The 15,850-nt window shown below is 43.8% G+C and overlaps 1 protein-coding gene across 6 annotated transcripts in view; it reads left to right on the top strand.

Annotated features, from left to right (window-relative positions):
- JAK1 (Janus kinase 1) overlaps nucleotides 1-15,850 on the top strand; it is a 116,778-nt gene that overhangs the window by 51,603 nt on the left and 49,325 nt on the right. For 3 of the 6 annotated variants that reach the window (XM_075832769.1, XM_075832768.1, XM_075832767.1), the window contains one exon: nucleotides 3,089-3,185. The exons of the other annotated variants lie outside the window; for them this stretch is intronic. The gene's annotated coding sequence lies outside the window, so the exon portion shown is untranslated. The remainder of the gene's footprint in view (nucleotides 1-3,088; nucleotides 3,186-15,850) is intronic. 6 annotated transcript variants of the gene reach the window in all.

Raw genomic sequence — 15,850 nt, 5'->3', positions numbered from 1 at the left:
TGCGGTGCTATGCCTGGTAAACAATGAAAGGGACGCAGCTGATTGGTGAGGGTGTCGGGACCCCCACCAATCTGATATTGATGGTCTATATGTCAACATTGCCTATGGTGGGAAAACCATTTTAAAAAGTAAGTTCATTTTGGAGATTCCTTGCTGAGTATTTTAGGTAAGTGCATGTTCACCTGTTAGGGCATATGGATGTCATAGAGGATGGTCCCCTACTTTAGACTCCACTCTGTTAACCCCAGGGGTGATCTGCTGCTGAGAACTGCTATTGATCTGAATGTCAGGGGAAATGTGGACGTGCCGGCTGCTTCCCGTGGTGATGACCGCTGATTGCCGTGGGTTTCAGTATTCTGCTGCCCAGCAATCTGTTCACTTTTTGAGGAACTGTCTCAAGGAAAGAGGTTCTCCAGGAGTTTATCTTTAAATGCAGCATTAAGGCATTGTATAAAAAAAACCTGTACATTTATGTGCTGGCCCCAGTGTTTATACTGCTGATCAGCTGAATATGAGTGGGACTACAGTTTGACAAATTTGAAAGACTAGATTCTGTTATTTTAAAGCCCCCCCCCCCTTACCATTGAAACAATGCACAGCACGTGGACCCATTGATTTCAACGGGGCTATTCACACATGCGTGATTTTTCATGCAGCGAGTGTCCGTTGCATGAAACTCACTGCATGTCTCATTGGTGCGTTTTCAGGCTCCTAGCTGCGCGTTGAAGTGAATCGGTGCCTGAGAACACTCGTGTGCTGTCTCAATTACATTGAAAAAAAGTACTTGCGAGTGTGTGAAAAACACAGGCAAAGCAGACTGATACAGAACCGCAACGCACATGGACAGATTTACGCGCGGTTCTTAAGCGCGTAAAATCTGTCACACTCATGTGAATGTAGCCTAAGGCTGAGTTCACACTGTGCATTTTTATAGCATGCAGGTTTTTTTTTTTTTTTTGGTAGATAAACTCCCATGTATCTCAATAGTTCAATCAACCAGAAAAAAAATGCATGTTAAAGATGTAATGAAAAAAAAAAACACTCTTAAATCTGTCTGTGCGTTGCGTTATTGCATCAGTGTGCTTTGCGAGTGGCATGCGTTTTTCACGCACTTGCAAAGCTCTTCTGAATTGATGCGCAAATCACGCACTGCACACGGATGTGATGTGCGTGGTTTTAATGCACTCGTTGACTTCAATGTGAGTGAAAATGCACCAATATGGGACATGCAGTAAGTTTTGCGCAATGGACTCTGCGTGAACGGCCCCATCGAAATCAATGGGTCTGTGCTCTGAGAGTGATTTCCACGCACAGCACACGGACGGGTTTTACGCTAGTCTGAATGGGCCCTAATGAAAGAGGGATTGTCCAGAGCAGAGAACCGGTTTAATTCTGTCCAGATGATTCATTTTGCTCAGACTAAAGCGAGCGGTTGTATGATTTCTTTGTCTTCGGCAGCTGTCATTTATAATATTTATGCATGACTTTATTCCAGTTTCTGCTCCGGTTAGATGGGCACTATACAAATCCCTTATCTATGCAAATCTTTCAGTGTAAACTTGACAACGCCTGGACTCCTTTCAGTTTAAATTTGATTATGCAAATATAATGATGCCTCATGCACGCGACTGTTGTGCCACTCAGGCCGTTTTTGACGGCATCCGAGTGGCACCCGATAGTCTGCACAGACCCATTCACTTTAGCTGGCGAATCAGGTCCGTGAAAAATGGTCCGAGTTTCCGATCTGAGGAAAGATAAAACATGTTCTATCTTTCCTCTGATCACTGACGGGACGGCACACACGGTCGTGTGCGTGAGGCGTTACATTTGCATATTTTAGAGTTAAATAACAGCGTCTGACGTGACTTATTAATTTTGTGTTTTCGGGTGCAAAAACATAAAGTTTTTAACTCTCTGGCGAATTATCCAACGGCCGAGAGAGGGATGGAAACGGGGTCTCAGATTTATTGCATGATCATTTACCATTGAGGAGAAAATGGCAAGTCTGCTATGGTGACCAGGACGCCACTGGAATATTACGCGTCACGATTGCCGCACTTTGCGGAGACGGGCTGTTTAATTTACTCGTGATTTCAGAGGGCAAAAACATGACAATCACAGTTGCATGAAACCGTATGTACACGTGATTTTAACGCGCTGCTCATAGGCCAATATTAGCAGTGATCATGTAGAATATCTCGCCATGTCTACCACGATGGCGGAGGTTCAGGTAGTTACGTAGCGGCCGGATTGCCTGCAGCCATAAATATTTGTCAATCGTTGCTGTAGGCTTCCTTGTTTGTGAGGGCAGTCGCGGTCCATATGTGGATATAATATACTGTAGGTGACTTGCTTGCCGTTCGAAAGAGGATGAATAACGTGTTTGTTTATAGTAAAGATGGCGGTCGCTCTGCAGTTTCCATTGGTAGTTCAGATATAAAGCTGTCCAAAGTCATTCAGTAACTAGTAGGCATGGGAAGATGAGCGGCTGCCAGATATCTTTTACGCTGTTTATCTCGGGGGATACTGGAATCGGGTGGAAAAAAAACTCACTCGTCCAGATCATTTCACTTCATCGGGTGACGGTCAGACAGACATATAGACAGAAGATTGTCAGCAGATCTTACCAGGAAATATTTCATGTCTGACGTGTGGGAGATCCGTTCTACGGCTCGTCATTATTTACCAGCTAACCTTGCTACTTCCGCTACTTGATAACCTACAGACAATATAAGAGAGGACAGAGGAAGTGGAGTAACACATGACTACAAGATCAGACTAGGGTTTGTTTATATTCTGTAACCATGGAGACACATAGGACTGCATAGGAGCTGCGTGCACAAAATGAATTTTAAATCAAGACTATTTGTAATGTTGCCTCATATTTTTTTTTTGTTTATTAGATGCTTCGGTTGCAAAAGTGTACATACCCTTACCCATAGTAGACCTTTTAAGAATATTGAGAGGATTATATAAATATTACACACACACTTTTTAATTGTATTTTGTTTTTACAATTGGCATTTTGAAATGTTTGCGATTTGTTAATATTAGTTTTGTTTTTTTTTTACTTATTTTTTACACACAGAGCGCGCTGCTTTTGGATAGATGCGCGCATGGAAATGAATGGGATGTAATAAAGTTTGCAGCAGCGGTCGCACGGTTTCAACAGAGGAAATGTTTCTGTGAGTAAAATGTTTAACATCTTCAAATTTATTTAGTTTGCATGTTGATGGGAAAGACTGAGAGACCCCTGTAACTTCAGTCTGACGGCTCATGCACAGCCGTGTGAGCGGAGCCTGTAAGGTTTCATACTACCAGACCATGCTCCTTTGGGTGCCTTGCTTTGAGGGGAGAATACCCCTTTACATACGGCATGCAATGGAGCGTGCTACAATTTTTTTTTTTCTTTTGGGTCCTGTATTAAATCTGAGCAATAGTGAGGTCTAATACTCCTCTATGGCTCCTCTATTTCGGCTCTGTACATAATGGCGCTAGTACAGAGGTGTGTAATTCACACTGCCAGAATGCACCTGTGCTGCACAGACAAAAGCTGCGCGCATTCCATACAGTGCGCTTGGGAATTGCAGATGATACACATGGTTTTTATTGCGTTATACGTCAGGCACGTGTCCATACACTCAACATGTGCAGCTTCTCTGCGGCAGATTAAGGAGATGTAGACAGCGCTGCTTTCTTGTTTTAAAGGAAGACGTCCATGGGCAGAGTGTGTGTTTTTGCTTCATCCTATAGATCTCTTTGCTCCGTTCTGTTGGTGCTGCTGAATCTCCTGCTCAGGGAGGCACATTAACTGCACGCATCCTGCAGCACTGTCAACACGTGAACATGTACAACCATCAGTACGGTAAAATGTCTACGTTTACATATCTTTATTTCACTTCAAACTCGGAGCTGCACGAGCTTAAAAGAACAGCAAATCGTGTAGCGCTTTGTGTCGGGAGAACACCTTTGTGTCCACCGTTTATTGCATTCATTCTAAACTTGCGCCTTTACGTACAATCCCCTCATTGCTCCGTCATTGCCGGGAGTAAATAACCACTTGATATACTCAGTGTTGATAATAAAATGTGCATATAAAGTCTCCTGCCAGATGCCAGCAAAGAGTCCGGTTCTGGGTACTATCTGTGAAGATAAAGATGATCGTAATGTCGCAGGCTTTATAATAGGGCAGTGGCATAACCAGGACCTAAGAACTGAGCCGTCAGTCATTCTGCAGCTCCAGCCACACTTTAGAATTCTAGCCTGTAAACATTGTGGACTACACACCCAGTATAGGAAAAATATCTACTACTTCAGATGAATACTTATCTGTCTTTTATTATACAATATTTGTTATTCTCCTGGATAAATCCTTTGATTAGCTGCTTATGTTTATAAAAAGAAAAAGTGATTACTGCTTAACACCTCATGCACATGACCGTGTGCGCCGTCCGAGTCCCGTCAGTGATCCGAGGAAAGATGGGACATGTTCTATCTTTCCTCGGATCGGAGACTTGGACCATTTTTCACAGACCCGATAGTCCCGCTAAAGTGAATGGGTCTGTGAAGACTATCGGGTGCCACTCGGACGCTGTCAAAAACGGCCCGAGTGGCATAACGGTCGTGTGCATGAGGCATTCGGATATATTCAGACAGTGCGGTCAAGTTTTGCAACCTCTGAATATACCCTTAGATTGGAACTGGGTCGGTTTAAGTTTGTCGTTTGCTAAACAGATCAGGCTTTTTGCAAAATTGTTCACAGCACGTATCTATGAGCCTCTGATTTATGTGTCAGTCGGGTTAAAGAAGGGGCAGGGATGCGGAATTTCAACTTGACGATCCTTTGCTCTCATGGGAGATAAGCTGAAGCCAAATGGGTCTGGCACCGCTTATTCCCCTCTCTCCATTGAGTACACCTGCACCCTTGGCTGTGCTTTTATGTGTCTGGAGGGGTCGACAGGTGTGTGGCCAACAGGTGTGTGGCCAACATTACGTGTAAAGAATGCAACATAAAATACCATTATACCAGGGCACGTGTACAGTGGATATAAAAAGTCTACACGCCCCTGTTAAAATGTCAGGTTTTTGTCATGTTACAAAATGAGTCCAAGATGAATAATTTCAGAACTTTTTCCACCTTTAACCCCTTCCCTCTTCAGCCATTTTTCGGATCTTCAATTTTGCTGTTTCCTCCCTACCTTCCAAAAGCTATAATTTTTTTATTTTTCCGTCTATATAGCCATATGAGGGCTTATTTTTTGCGGGACAAATTGTAGTTTTTTTTATGGCACCATTTATTGTACCGTATAATGTACAGGGAAGCTGAGAAAAAATTATTAGTGGGGTGAAATGGGCAAAAAAACTGCGATTACGCCATATTTTTTTTTGTTTTTACGCCGTCCATCGGGCGGTAAAAACGACATTCACCTTGTTCTACGGATTGATACGATTACGGCGATACCAAATTTAAATGTTTTTGTTTTATGTTTTGCCACTTTTTAAAAAAAAAAGCTATTTACTAAATAAAAAAAATCTTCTGTGGCGCTATATTGTGTGAGCCATAGCTATTTCATTTTTCCATCAATGTAGCGATGTGAGGGCTTAAATTTTGCGGGCTGAGCTGTAGATTTCACAGATACCGATTTTTTTTTTTGGGGGTACATGCGGCTTTTTGATCACTTTCTAGAGGTAAGGTGAACAAAAAACAGCCTTTTGCATTATATATATATATTATTATTTTTTACAGCATTCACTGAGTTTAAACAACACTACATTGTGATAGTTCAGACTTTTGTGGATGCGGCGATACAAGTTATGTTAACTTTTTTTTATTTTTTTTAACATTGATTTAGGGAAAAAATGTGAAAAGGGTTTTTTTTTTTTTAAACTTTTAATACTTTTATTTTTTTTGGAACATAAAGAAAACCAACTTTTTTTACTCTTTATTATTCCCCTAGGGGACTTGAAGCAGTGATCGTTGTTGCATGATATACTGCAATACTAATGTATTGCAGTGTATCGTGATTCTGACAGTCTCCTTTGAAGCCCTGCCGGAGGAGTACAAAGATGGCGGACCTGGGGGCCTTCAAAAGTTCACCCTTGGTCTCATCAGACCATAACACGTTTTTCCACATGCTTTTGACAGACTTGATTTAGGTCTTTGCAAAACATCGCCAGGCTTGGCTGTTTTTCTTTGTTAGAAAAGGCCGTCTCCTACCCCACAGCCCAGACATATGAAGAATATGGGAGATTGTTGCCACATGCACTATGCAACCTGTACCTGCCCGAAAGTCCTGCAGCTCCTTTAATATTGCTGTAGGCCTCAAGTTTTGAGGGATGTCCAGTTCTTGGTAATGTCACTGTTGTGCCAAATGTAATCCACTTCTTGATGACCGTCTTCACTGTGTTCCATGGTATATTTAATGCCTTGGAAATTCTTTGGTACCCTTCTCCTGACTGATGCCTTTTAGCAATCAGATCCATATGATGTGTTGTAAGCTCTTTACGGACCACGGTATTTGCTGTCAGGAAAATCCTTATAGAACAGCTAAACTTTATATGGAGTTACTCAGAATCACTATAAATAATGGCAGCAGTGTACTGACTACTGTTTAACATGAGTTTAAATATGATTGGCTAATTCTGTTTTCAATAGTTTTTTATTAAACAGTTTTGTAAAATAATAATATAATAATAACACAGACTCGCAGAGTCTCAACTTTTGCATTTCAGTAATACAATTAAACAAAGTATTAGACCAACATGGTCTTCAATAAATCTCACATTATATACCATTCATGATGTCAACACTCCTGCCAAATAAATAGTATATAAATGTCTTCATTGCTAACATAGGTAACTATTCTTGACATCACATTGCTTTATAGAGTACCTTAACATGGCCTCTATGGAAGAAAGATAAGAGAAAGAAAAAGAAAAAAAAAAACAAAACACACACAATAATCAAAAGAAGGATAAGGAGGGGGGGAAGGAAAGGTGTAGGGTAGAAGGGTTTCCTAACCATCTCTATGTATTCACGAAAATGTATGATTCCTCCATGGGTCCCAAATGGCATCAAATTTGTCTAATGTACCCGCCAGCAGATGTGTTAGGCGGTCATTAACCATTATCCATGAAGTCTTAGCGATCAACATATCCATAGACAACGTGGGTGTTCGCCAGGCCCTAGCAATAGTTATTTTAGCTGCCAGAAACACATATCGGAGAAATTTACGTGCGGGGGCCCGAACCTCCGGAATAGGACCGCATAGCAGAGCCGTAATCACATCCCTGGGGGGTTTGACTTGGATCACTGTGTTAATAAGCTGGTATACCTGGTTCCAAAAGATGGCAACCACTGGACACTCCCATAGAATATGCATTAGTGTTCCCTCCGCACCACATTGTCTAAAGCAGTGCTTATCCACCAATGGGTTAAATCGAGCTATACGAGTAGGGACCATATACCATCTCATTAATACCTTATAACCCGCTTCCACCAAGGATGTATTGATAGATAGTTTCGAGATCGTACAAGCCATCTCCCGCCACTGCTCCAATTCCACTCCCGTACCTAAATCGTGTTCCCATCGAGTCATGTAAGGGAGTTTACCTTCCGGAGTAACCAGATCGGAATATATCGTGGATATTTTACGTCGTAGGCCAGAAAGCCAGCACAGCCGTTCAAAAGTGGTCAATGTACTGATGTCCCCCCTCCTGGATTTCCAGTCCAACAAGAAATGGTGTATCTGGATGTATCTAAAATGCTCCGATGGGGGCATCAAGTGTGAGTCCTTAAAGTAATCCAAAGTTCTGATGTCCCCCCCTACAAAGAAATCCTTAATCCTGTAAAACCCCTTGTTGAGCCACCACCGGAATTCCGTTCTACGCAGACCCGGAGGAAAGGCAGAATTACCCGTGATGGTCATGAGCGGATTATGGGGTGATTTAATATGAAATCTCTTTCTAAGCGAGTCCCACAGCTGTAACATCTGAGAAAGCACAGGGGAGAGAACCGGAGGCCTGTCCGAGGACTCCATCCACAGTAACGTTTCCAGCGGGAAACTGGTACATGCGGCCGTTTCAATTTGCGTCCACTGGGGGCAGTATGGTCTCGCATACATATCTGTAAATTGCGCCAGACGTGCTGCATGATAGTATTGTTGGATATTGGGAACCCCCAGACCCCCCGCAGTTTTAGGGGTAAATAAAGTTTGTCTCTGTATTCTCGGTCTTTTAGAACCCCAAATAAACGACATGATGAGCCCTTGGATTTGTCTAAGCGCCTTCTGAGGGACCACAATAGGGAGCGTGCGAAAATAATATAGCAATCTGGGCAATATCGTCATTTTGATGGAGGCAATGCGACCAAACCATGAGAGATTAAGAGGGGACCATCTAGTGAGATCTGTAGCTATTTGTTGAAAAAGTGGAGGGAAGTTGTCCTCGTAGAGGGACTCTATGGTGGGTGTCAATTTAATACCTAAATACGTCAATCTACGTGCATCCCAATGGAAATCAAAGTTAAGTTTTAGGAGCTTCACTACCCCGATTGGCAATGTAAGATTCATTGCCACCGACTTGGAGTGGTTGACCTTAAGCCCAGACAGCTTGCCAAACTGATCAAGAATATGAAAGAGATTCGGCAAGGATGTGAGATGTGTTGATATGAAAAGCAGTATGTCATCCGCAAACAAGGCACATTTATGTTCTACTCCTCCCACCTTCACCCCCCTAATGTCGGGAGAATTTCGTATGAGGTTGGCCAACGGCTCAATAGCCAGCGCAAACAGGGAAGGCGATAGTGGGCACCCCTGTCGCGTTCCTCTGCATATTGGAAAAGCTCCTGACATAAATCCCCTAGAATTTATTTTTGCTGTAGGAAGACAATATAAGATCTTAAGAATAGACAAAAAACCTGAACCGAAGCCCATTCTCTCAAGGACATAAAACAAATAGTCCCAGGATAGCGAGTCAAAAGCTTTCTGAAGGTCAAGGCTTAATAACATACTTTGACGTCCGGAAGTGCCATCCCACCCCGAACGGACAGCTGAGATAATGTCCACAGCCCGTCTCGTCTGGTCCTCCGCCTGGCGGAGGGGTATAAATCCCGCCTGGTCCTTATGTATATATGTGGCAAGGAAGGAATTCAATCTAACCGCCAGAATTTTTGTCATAATCTTAAGATCCACATCAAGAAGGGATATCGGGCGATAGTTGGCCTGATCTGTATGATCCTTATGAGGCTTGGGAATAAGATGTATGTAAGCTAAATTCGAAAAAGGGGGCAAATTATTACCCTCCCGATAAGCATTGAACAATTCCACCATGTGCGGGGCCAAGACCTCCCTAAAGTGTTTGTAATAACCTGAGGAAAACCCATCTGGCCCCGGGGCTTTGTGAGCCTTCAGATTTTTAATAACATCCAACACCTCCTCCAAACTAAATTCAGCATCCAGTGTTTCTCTATCCCCTTGGGAAAGTTTAGTAGGGAATGTTTTTTCCAGCAAGACCTTAGCCTTATTTTTATCAAACTGAGGTGGTGCTGAGTACAAAGCTGAATAAAAATCCTGAAAGGCCTTAACAACTTTTGTGGGATTCTGTGATAAAGATCCATCCGCCAATCGCAATTTCGGTGGTGTTGAGGTGTTAAATCGGGGCGTGAGACGTCTAGAGAGTAATGTTCCAGGTTTATCCCCTTGTGTAAAAAACTTATGTTGTGACCAACGCAGACTTTTTTCCGCCCAACTTGTCAGACATAAATTTAATTCTGTTCTAGCTTCCGCTAATTTTGCTTTAATATCTGCTGAGGGGTCTGTTTTAAATTGCTTAGACAAATCCGCAAACTTCCTCTCCTTTAACGCCAGAACCCCCTTCAACCGTTTCTTATTACGCGAGGCTATCTGGATGAATTTCCCCCTAATCACTGCTTTGTGAGCCGCCCAATTGGACATAATTGAGGTGTCTGGTGCCTTATTAAGTAGAAAATATGTGTCCAAATCCCTTTAACTATCTCCTGATCCGATAGTAGTGACTCATTCAATCTCCAAGAGGAGATAGGCGGCCTCCCACATAAATCTGACAGCCGAACCACAATCGGGTCATGATCAGACCAGGGTGTAGCCAAAATCCTAGCATCCGTGACCTTAGGGAGTAAACTAGTTGACATCATAACATGATCAATACGGGTGTGAATATTATGGGCTGAGGAGAAATAAGTATAATCCCTCGCTGTGGGGTTAAAATCCCGCCAGACATCTATGACATCGACAGAATGGAAGAAACGTGCTACTTGTATGCTGGTTGACGTAGGAGGTATAAGTCGCACCCTGGATGCGTGGGATTTATCCATGGACACGTCCAAGGCGATATTAGAATCCCCACCCATAATTATCGGGCCCTCTATCGATGAGTGGAGCTTGCGCCACATGCCTTGGAAGAACGCCGGTTGATTGGAGTTCGGGGCATAGTAGTTAATAAAGGTTATTGGAGATTCATGTAACAGACCCGAGACCAGGATGTACCTGCCATCCGGGTCAGAGATCGTGTTGTGAGGTGTAAACGGGACCGACCGAGACAACCATATGCCCACTCCCCTGTGCTTAGTAGAGGCACTAGCCAAAAATTTTTGTGAGTAGTGTCTATGAAAGTACGATGGAGCAGAGGAGGTAGAAAAATGCGTTTCCTGTAAAAATAGTATATCAACATGAGAGGATTTATAATACAAGAAAGCTTTTCGACGCTTGATCGGGGAATTAAGGCCCTGCACATTATGTGTGAGTAAGCTAAAGGTTTTAGCAGATTCCATGGCCGCCATCATAGAGCAGGAGGTAGAACCATGTGCATATTAGGATCCAGCCATAGAAACAAAGGTCAGAAATAGGAAAGAAGGGAAAGGACAGGGGGTAAAAGACAGAACAAAAATAGAACAGACACAAAGTATCAATAGTACCGAACATAGTCTACCGACTAGGCAGTCAAGGAAAGACTGCGAACAGGGGGACAGCAGACCGTCGTGAAGGCACAGCATTTCCGAAAATATATACCCAGACATTCAACCCCTTAACCTATATCAACCCTGAGCATAATAGGCATTCCCATGTTAAATATAAGGTAAAGCAAACTTTCATATTTTTAAAAAACAAAAACAAACATATCTATAGCCAGAGTACCAACTCACTGCGAACTTGACCCATCCAGACCCTTCCTCGCCTTTTTCGGGTCAGCTTATAAACAAATTTGCATTACTATAAGTGGGAGTCCAGAGAAGCAAAAGAAATCCCCTCATCCACCCCAACGTATGGATCCCCGGCTCCCAGTCCGCTGAGAACTGCAACTGGCGGTATCCGGCTGAAACTCCGCATCAGTGCTGCTCAAAGACATCTCCGGCCAATATGAAGAATAAAGAAAAAGAAAGAGAAACTATCTGCTTCTATAATCGGCCTCCTTTCCTTCATGTCGGATTCAATTGTTGCCGACGAGATTCCACCCTCTGTTCCCGAGGTAACTCTGGACGGCCTCCTTGGGTACGCCATATTGGTGACAACGGGGGATCCCGTATGGGGAGTCGGGAGGAGCTAGACTTATCCTGGGGTGGTAGAATATGTAAGTCCCTCAGCAGATCCTCTCCCTCCTGTAGCGTAGAGAAGCCATATTGCCTGTTATTGCGCATGAAAAGGAGACGAAATGGGAATGCCCACCGATATGGGATCGCATGATGTTTGAGGGTCTGCAGGATAGGGCGAAGCATCCGCCTTTTTTGAATGGTTTGGGGAGCCAAATCAGCAAATATCTGAACCGCTGTATTACAAATGGTGATCACCGGAAGCTTCCTAGCTCTTTCCATCACCTTCTCCTTAATCGAATAATAGTGGAGTTTCACTATAATATCTCTGGGAAGTCCATCCCTCCTCATGGCCGTCAAAGCTCTATGGGCCCGGTCAATTTCCATATGTGATTCCGATATATCAGGTATCAAGGTAGTGAGTAGCAGACGAACCACCACCGGTACCTCCGTCTGAGATTCCGGGACCCCTCTGATCCTGAAGTTATAGCGTCGGGATCGGTTTTCCAGGTCCTCAATTTTGGTGTTCGCCTCCTCCAATTGCTCCTGCAGATCCTCCATAAATCTAGTATTCTGGTTAACTCTTGCAGTGACGGAGGTCATTTTGGTCTCGATAGCCTGCATATGCGCCCCCACTTTGTGTAAATCTTGGTGTACCGCGGCTATCTTGGAGCTTATTTCCCCCATCTGAGCTTGCATGGCTCTTGATATGCAGGAAAAGATGGCGTCCTCTGTCAGTCCGGAAGTAATGGCCGGCGGCATGGGCGAGTGCTGTGACACGTGAACGGGCGCTGATTGCGGCAGTCCCAGGTCTGGGATCGGGCCCTCTCCTTGTAGATCCTCCTGTGCCTGCAATAGTGATGTGCTGCTATTTTCCCGCAGGAGCACAGGATAATCCTGTGATAACACCGCCGTGCTGGATTCTATCTGTGTCACCTGCTGCTGCTGCAGCAGGCCTTGCTCCGCCATGTTCGGCGCCGCCATCAGCATATCTGCCACGGACCTCTGAGCCTGGGTTTGCTTACCCCTTCTTCCACTCCCTCTGGCCATAGGTGGATGCCCGAACCTCTAAGGTACTTCTCCTTTCTTTTATGGGTCTCGATGTCTGCTGTTAGCGATATATATGCTGGATTGCCTTCACGAGGTGCGGAGCCTGGTTAGAACGCGTCCACCATGTTCAGCTGCGCGCATGCGCCCCCCGATTGGCTAATTCTGAACACAACCACATCCCCAATTATAAGAGGGTCTTCACACTTCTGCAACCACATGATTGTGGTTTTGTTATATTTATTTTTCCCGTCTAAATTATTTCAGTTTGTTTTTCAATGGAATTGTACAGATTATGGGTCACATTAAAGGTGGAAAAAGTTCTGAAATAATTCATCTTGGACTGATTTTGTAACATGGCAAAAACCTGGCATTTTAACAGGGGCGTGTAGACTATTTATATCCACTGTATGTCATATCCCAGCTCCCCCTTTATTAGTCAGAGCTGAGAGCTGCTATAAAGAGCGGCTTCCGCTCTGAATGACTCAGAGCGACCATGTATTCTATGGTCACACATTCACGATGGGCATTATTTAAAGTGGTTTTCTGTAAGTAAAAAAAAAAAAAAAGGTTTACATTCGGAAATGTGATAAATGTAGGCACTCCATTTTTATTATTTTATCACAATTCCTACTGTCCGTCTAATATTATAAACTCCCGGAAAACACTTTTTAATGGCATTTTTGAAATGAGTGGTTATCTGCACGTGGCCCCTCCACAGCAGCAGGTCACCGGGGCAGCTGCGTTCTGACAGGAGGTTGACCACTCAGAGCTACGTGGCAAGCAGAAATTACACACAAATTAAGGTGAAGTCAAGATCGCAACTTCAGTAGTTCCCTGTCGGAAAGAAAGTCCCAAGCGACTTACAATTATTACAAAATCCTCACCTTGCTGGAATTTTTGCTATAGAACAATTGAGGTTATGACTTTGATTTAACTCTAATTCGCCCATGACTTCCGTGTCATTGTTTGGCTTTAGTCAGCCGTATTGCTCCAATGCTTCTAAAAAAATGACGCAACTTTCTAAAATCTTGAGTAAACAATACCTACTGTTTTGTTTATACAGATCTAGGTGTCTCCATGGTACAGACTACAAACAAAACCTGTAGTCTAAGGCTATGTTCACACGGAGTATTTTGCAGGAGGAATATCTGCCTCAAAATTCAGTTTGGAACTTTGAGGCAGATTTTCCTCTCCCTTCACGCCGATTTTCGCGCCGTTTTTCGCCCGCGGCCATTGAGCGCCGCGGGCATAAAACACTGTGAAATACGCTTTCTCTGCAAACGACCGAAGATAGGGCATGTCACTTCTTTTTCCCGCGAGGCAGTTTTACTGCTCGCGGGAAAAAGACGCCGACGCCTCCCATTGAAATCAATGGGAGGCGTTTTCAGGCCGTTTTTGCCGAGTTTTGCGACGCGGTTTCCGCGTCAAAAAACTCGGCAAAATACTCTGTGTGAACATAACCTAATTCTGCAGTCGTGTCACTCTTTCCTTTCTCCTATGGTTTGGAGGTTATCAAGAAAAGTGGGCAGATGGAGTGGAGTAACACATGACTGCGGTGTTTGTAAGTAGTCTGTAACCATGGAAATACATAGATCTGCATCAGAGCTGTAGACTTTTATTTTTTTAGTTTTGTTTTTTAAACTCGTTTTATTGTACACAAAGCTTGCGTTAGATAAAGAACATTACGTCAAGTTATTCATTGAAGCAGAAAAAAGGAAAATGTACACACCGGACAACGTACATATTGTACAAGAACACTTCTCAAGCATTTGTACCAGGAATACTACTACTCCCTACGAATCCAGAGTCACGGGGGGGGAAATATCCATCCGTCCCAAATTTTACCAAACTTGAGGGAGCATTTTCTATTATGAATAATACTACTCTTTCAAATGGAATTGTTTTGTTGAACAGGGATTTCCATTACGCTATCGAGGGGGCCTATCTGGCGTTCATCTCAAAGCAATAGCTTTTCTAGCCAGGAAGAGAGCTTCTTTAAAGGGGTTTTCCAGGGATACAACATTTTTGTACTTCTACTATATGTCTAAATTAAATAAACTTCCTAATATCGGAACACATTTGTTCGTATTCCCCCTACCTCTGGCCGGCCGGAAGTTCTTCTTTTCATTCATTTTGGTTTTGTTGCTTCGACACGCTCGTGCACAAGTGTTATTATGCCGACCGACCTGTGTCGATACCTCATTGAGTATCGACACAGGTCTGTCAATGAAGCATAAGCAAAGAATGAACGGCGCTGGCATTGAGGAGGCTGTGGACCAATTGGATGCCTCAAACCCGGGACTCCTGACGTAGACCCGGGTTTGAGGCATCCTATTGGTCCACCGCCTCAATGCCCTCCCCGTTCATTGTCCGCTTATGATTCAATGCCGGCAACATTTACTTGGCTTTCACTCTATTCCTCCGTGCTCGTGCGCCGCTCGCCCTTTCCTGGGCAGGCAGCGCATGAGCACTTAGGGATCGCATGAAAGCCAAGTAAATGTTGCCGGCCTTGAAGCATAAGCAGAGAATGAACGGGACGGGTATTGAGGAGGCTGTGATCCAATAGGATGCCTCAAACCCGGGACTTCTGACGTAGACTTGGGTTTGAGGCATCCTATTGGTCCACAGCCTCCTCAATGGACGCCCCGTTCATTCTTTGATTGATTCAATGCCCACCCCATTTTCTTGGAGTCCATTCTGATAACTCCGTGCACGGGCCACAGCAAAAATTGGGTCTCCCTGGAAAACCCCTTTAAGGAAAATTTGCACATAGTGTGACCAGTGTTCTTCCTGCAGGCAGACTTCTGGTGTTTTTGGCACTGGCTGTGAAGTTGTTAGTACGGTAATAATTTCATCCCAGAAGGAACTAATATATACGTAGACTCCCAGATAAGATGCATGAAATTAGCCTCCGAAGAGTGACATCTGTGACATTCGGAGATTGGTAAACGGCCCATTCAATGCAGTCTAATAGGGGTGAGATAACAGTGACTCCAGCGCCTCCGACCAATCTTCCTCCGACAAGGAGGGGATGACCGTTTTCCAGGCAGTCTACACAGGTAGAGTTTGAGAGTCAATTTTCGCATTAAGAAGGTGTGTATAGCGCGGAAATAATGCCCTTGGGGCCCTGTGTTTTATATATTCCTATCAACGGGAACTTGTATAAAGATAGTCTTATGAAATTGCGACGATAAAGCGTGTCTATTGCAAGTATCGAAGAATCGGGAACGTTCCAAA

The sequence above is a fragment of the Rhinoderma darwinii genome, chromosome 7 (assembly GCF_050947455.1).
Source record: "Rhinoderma darwinii isolate aRhiDar2 chromosome 7, aRhiDar2.hap1, whole genome shotgun sequence".
NCBI classification, from domain to species: domain Eukaryota; kingdom Metazoa; phylum Chordata; class Amphibia; order Anura; family Rhinodermatidae; genus Rhinoderma; species Rhinoderma darwinii.
Note: the sequence above shows the minus strand (reverse complement) of the source record. Positions and strands in the feature narration are given on the sequence as shown.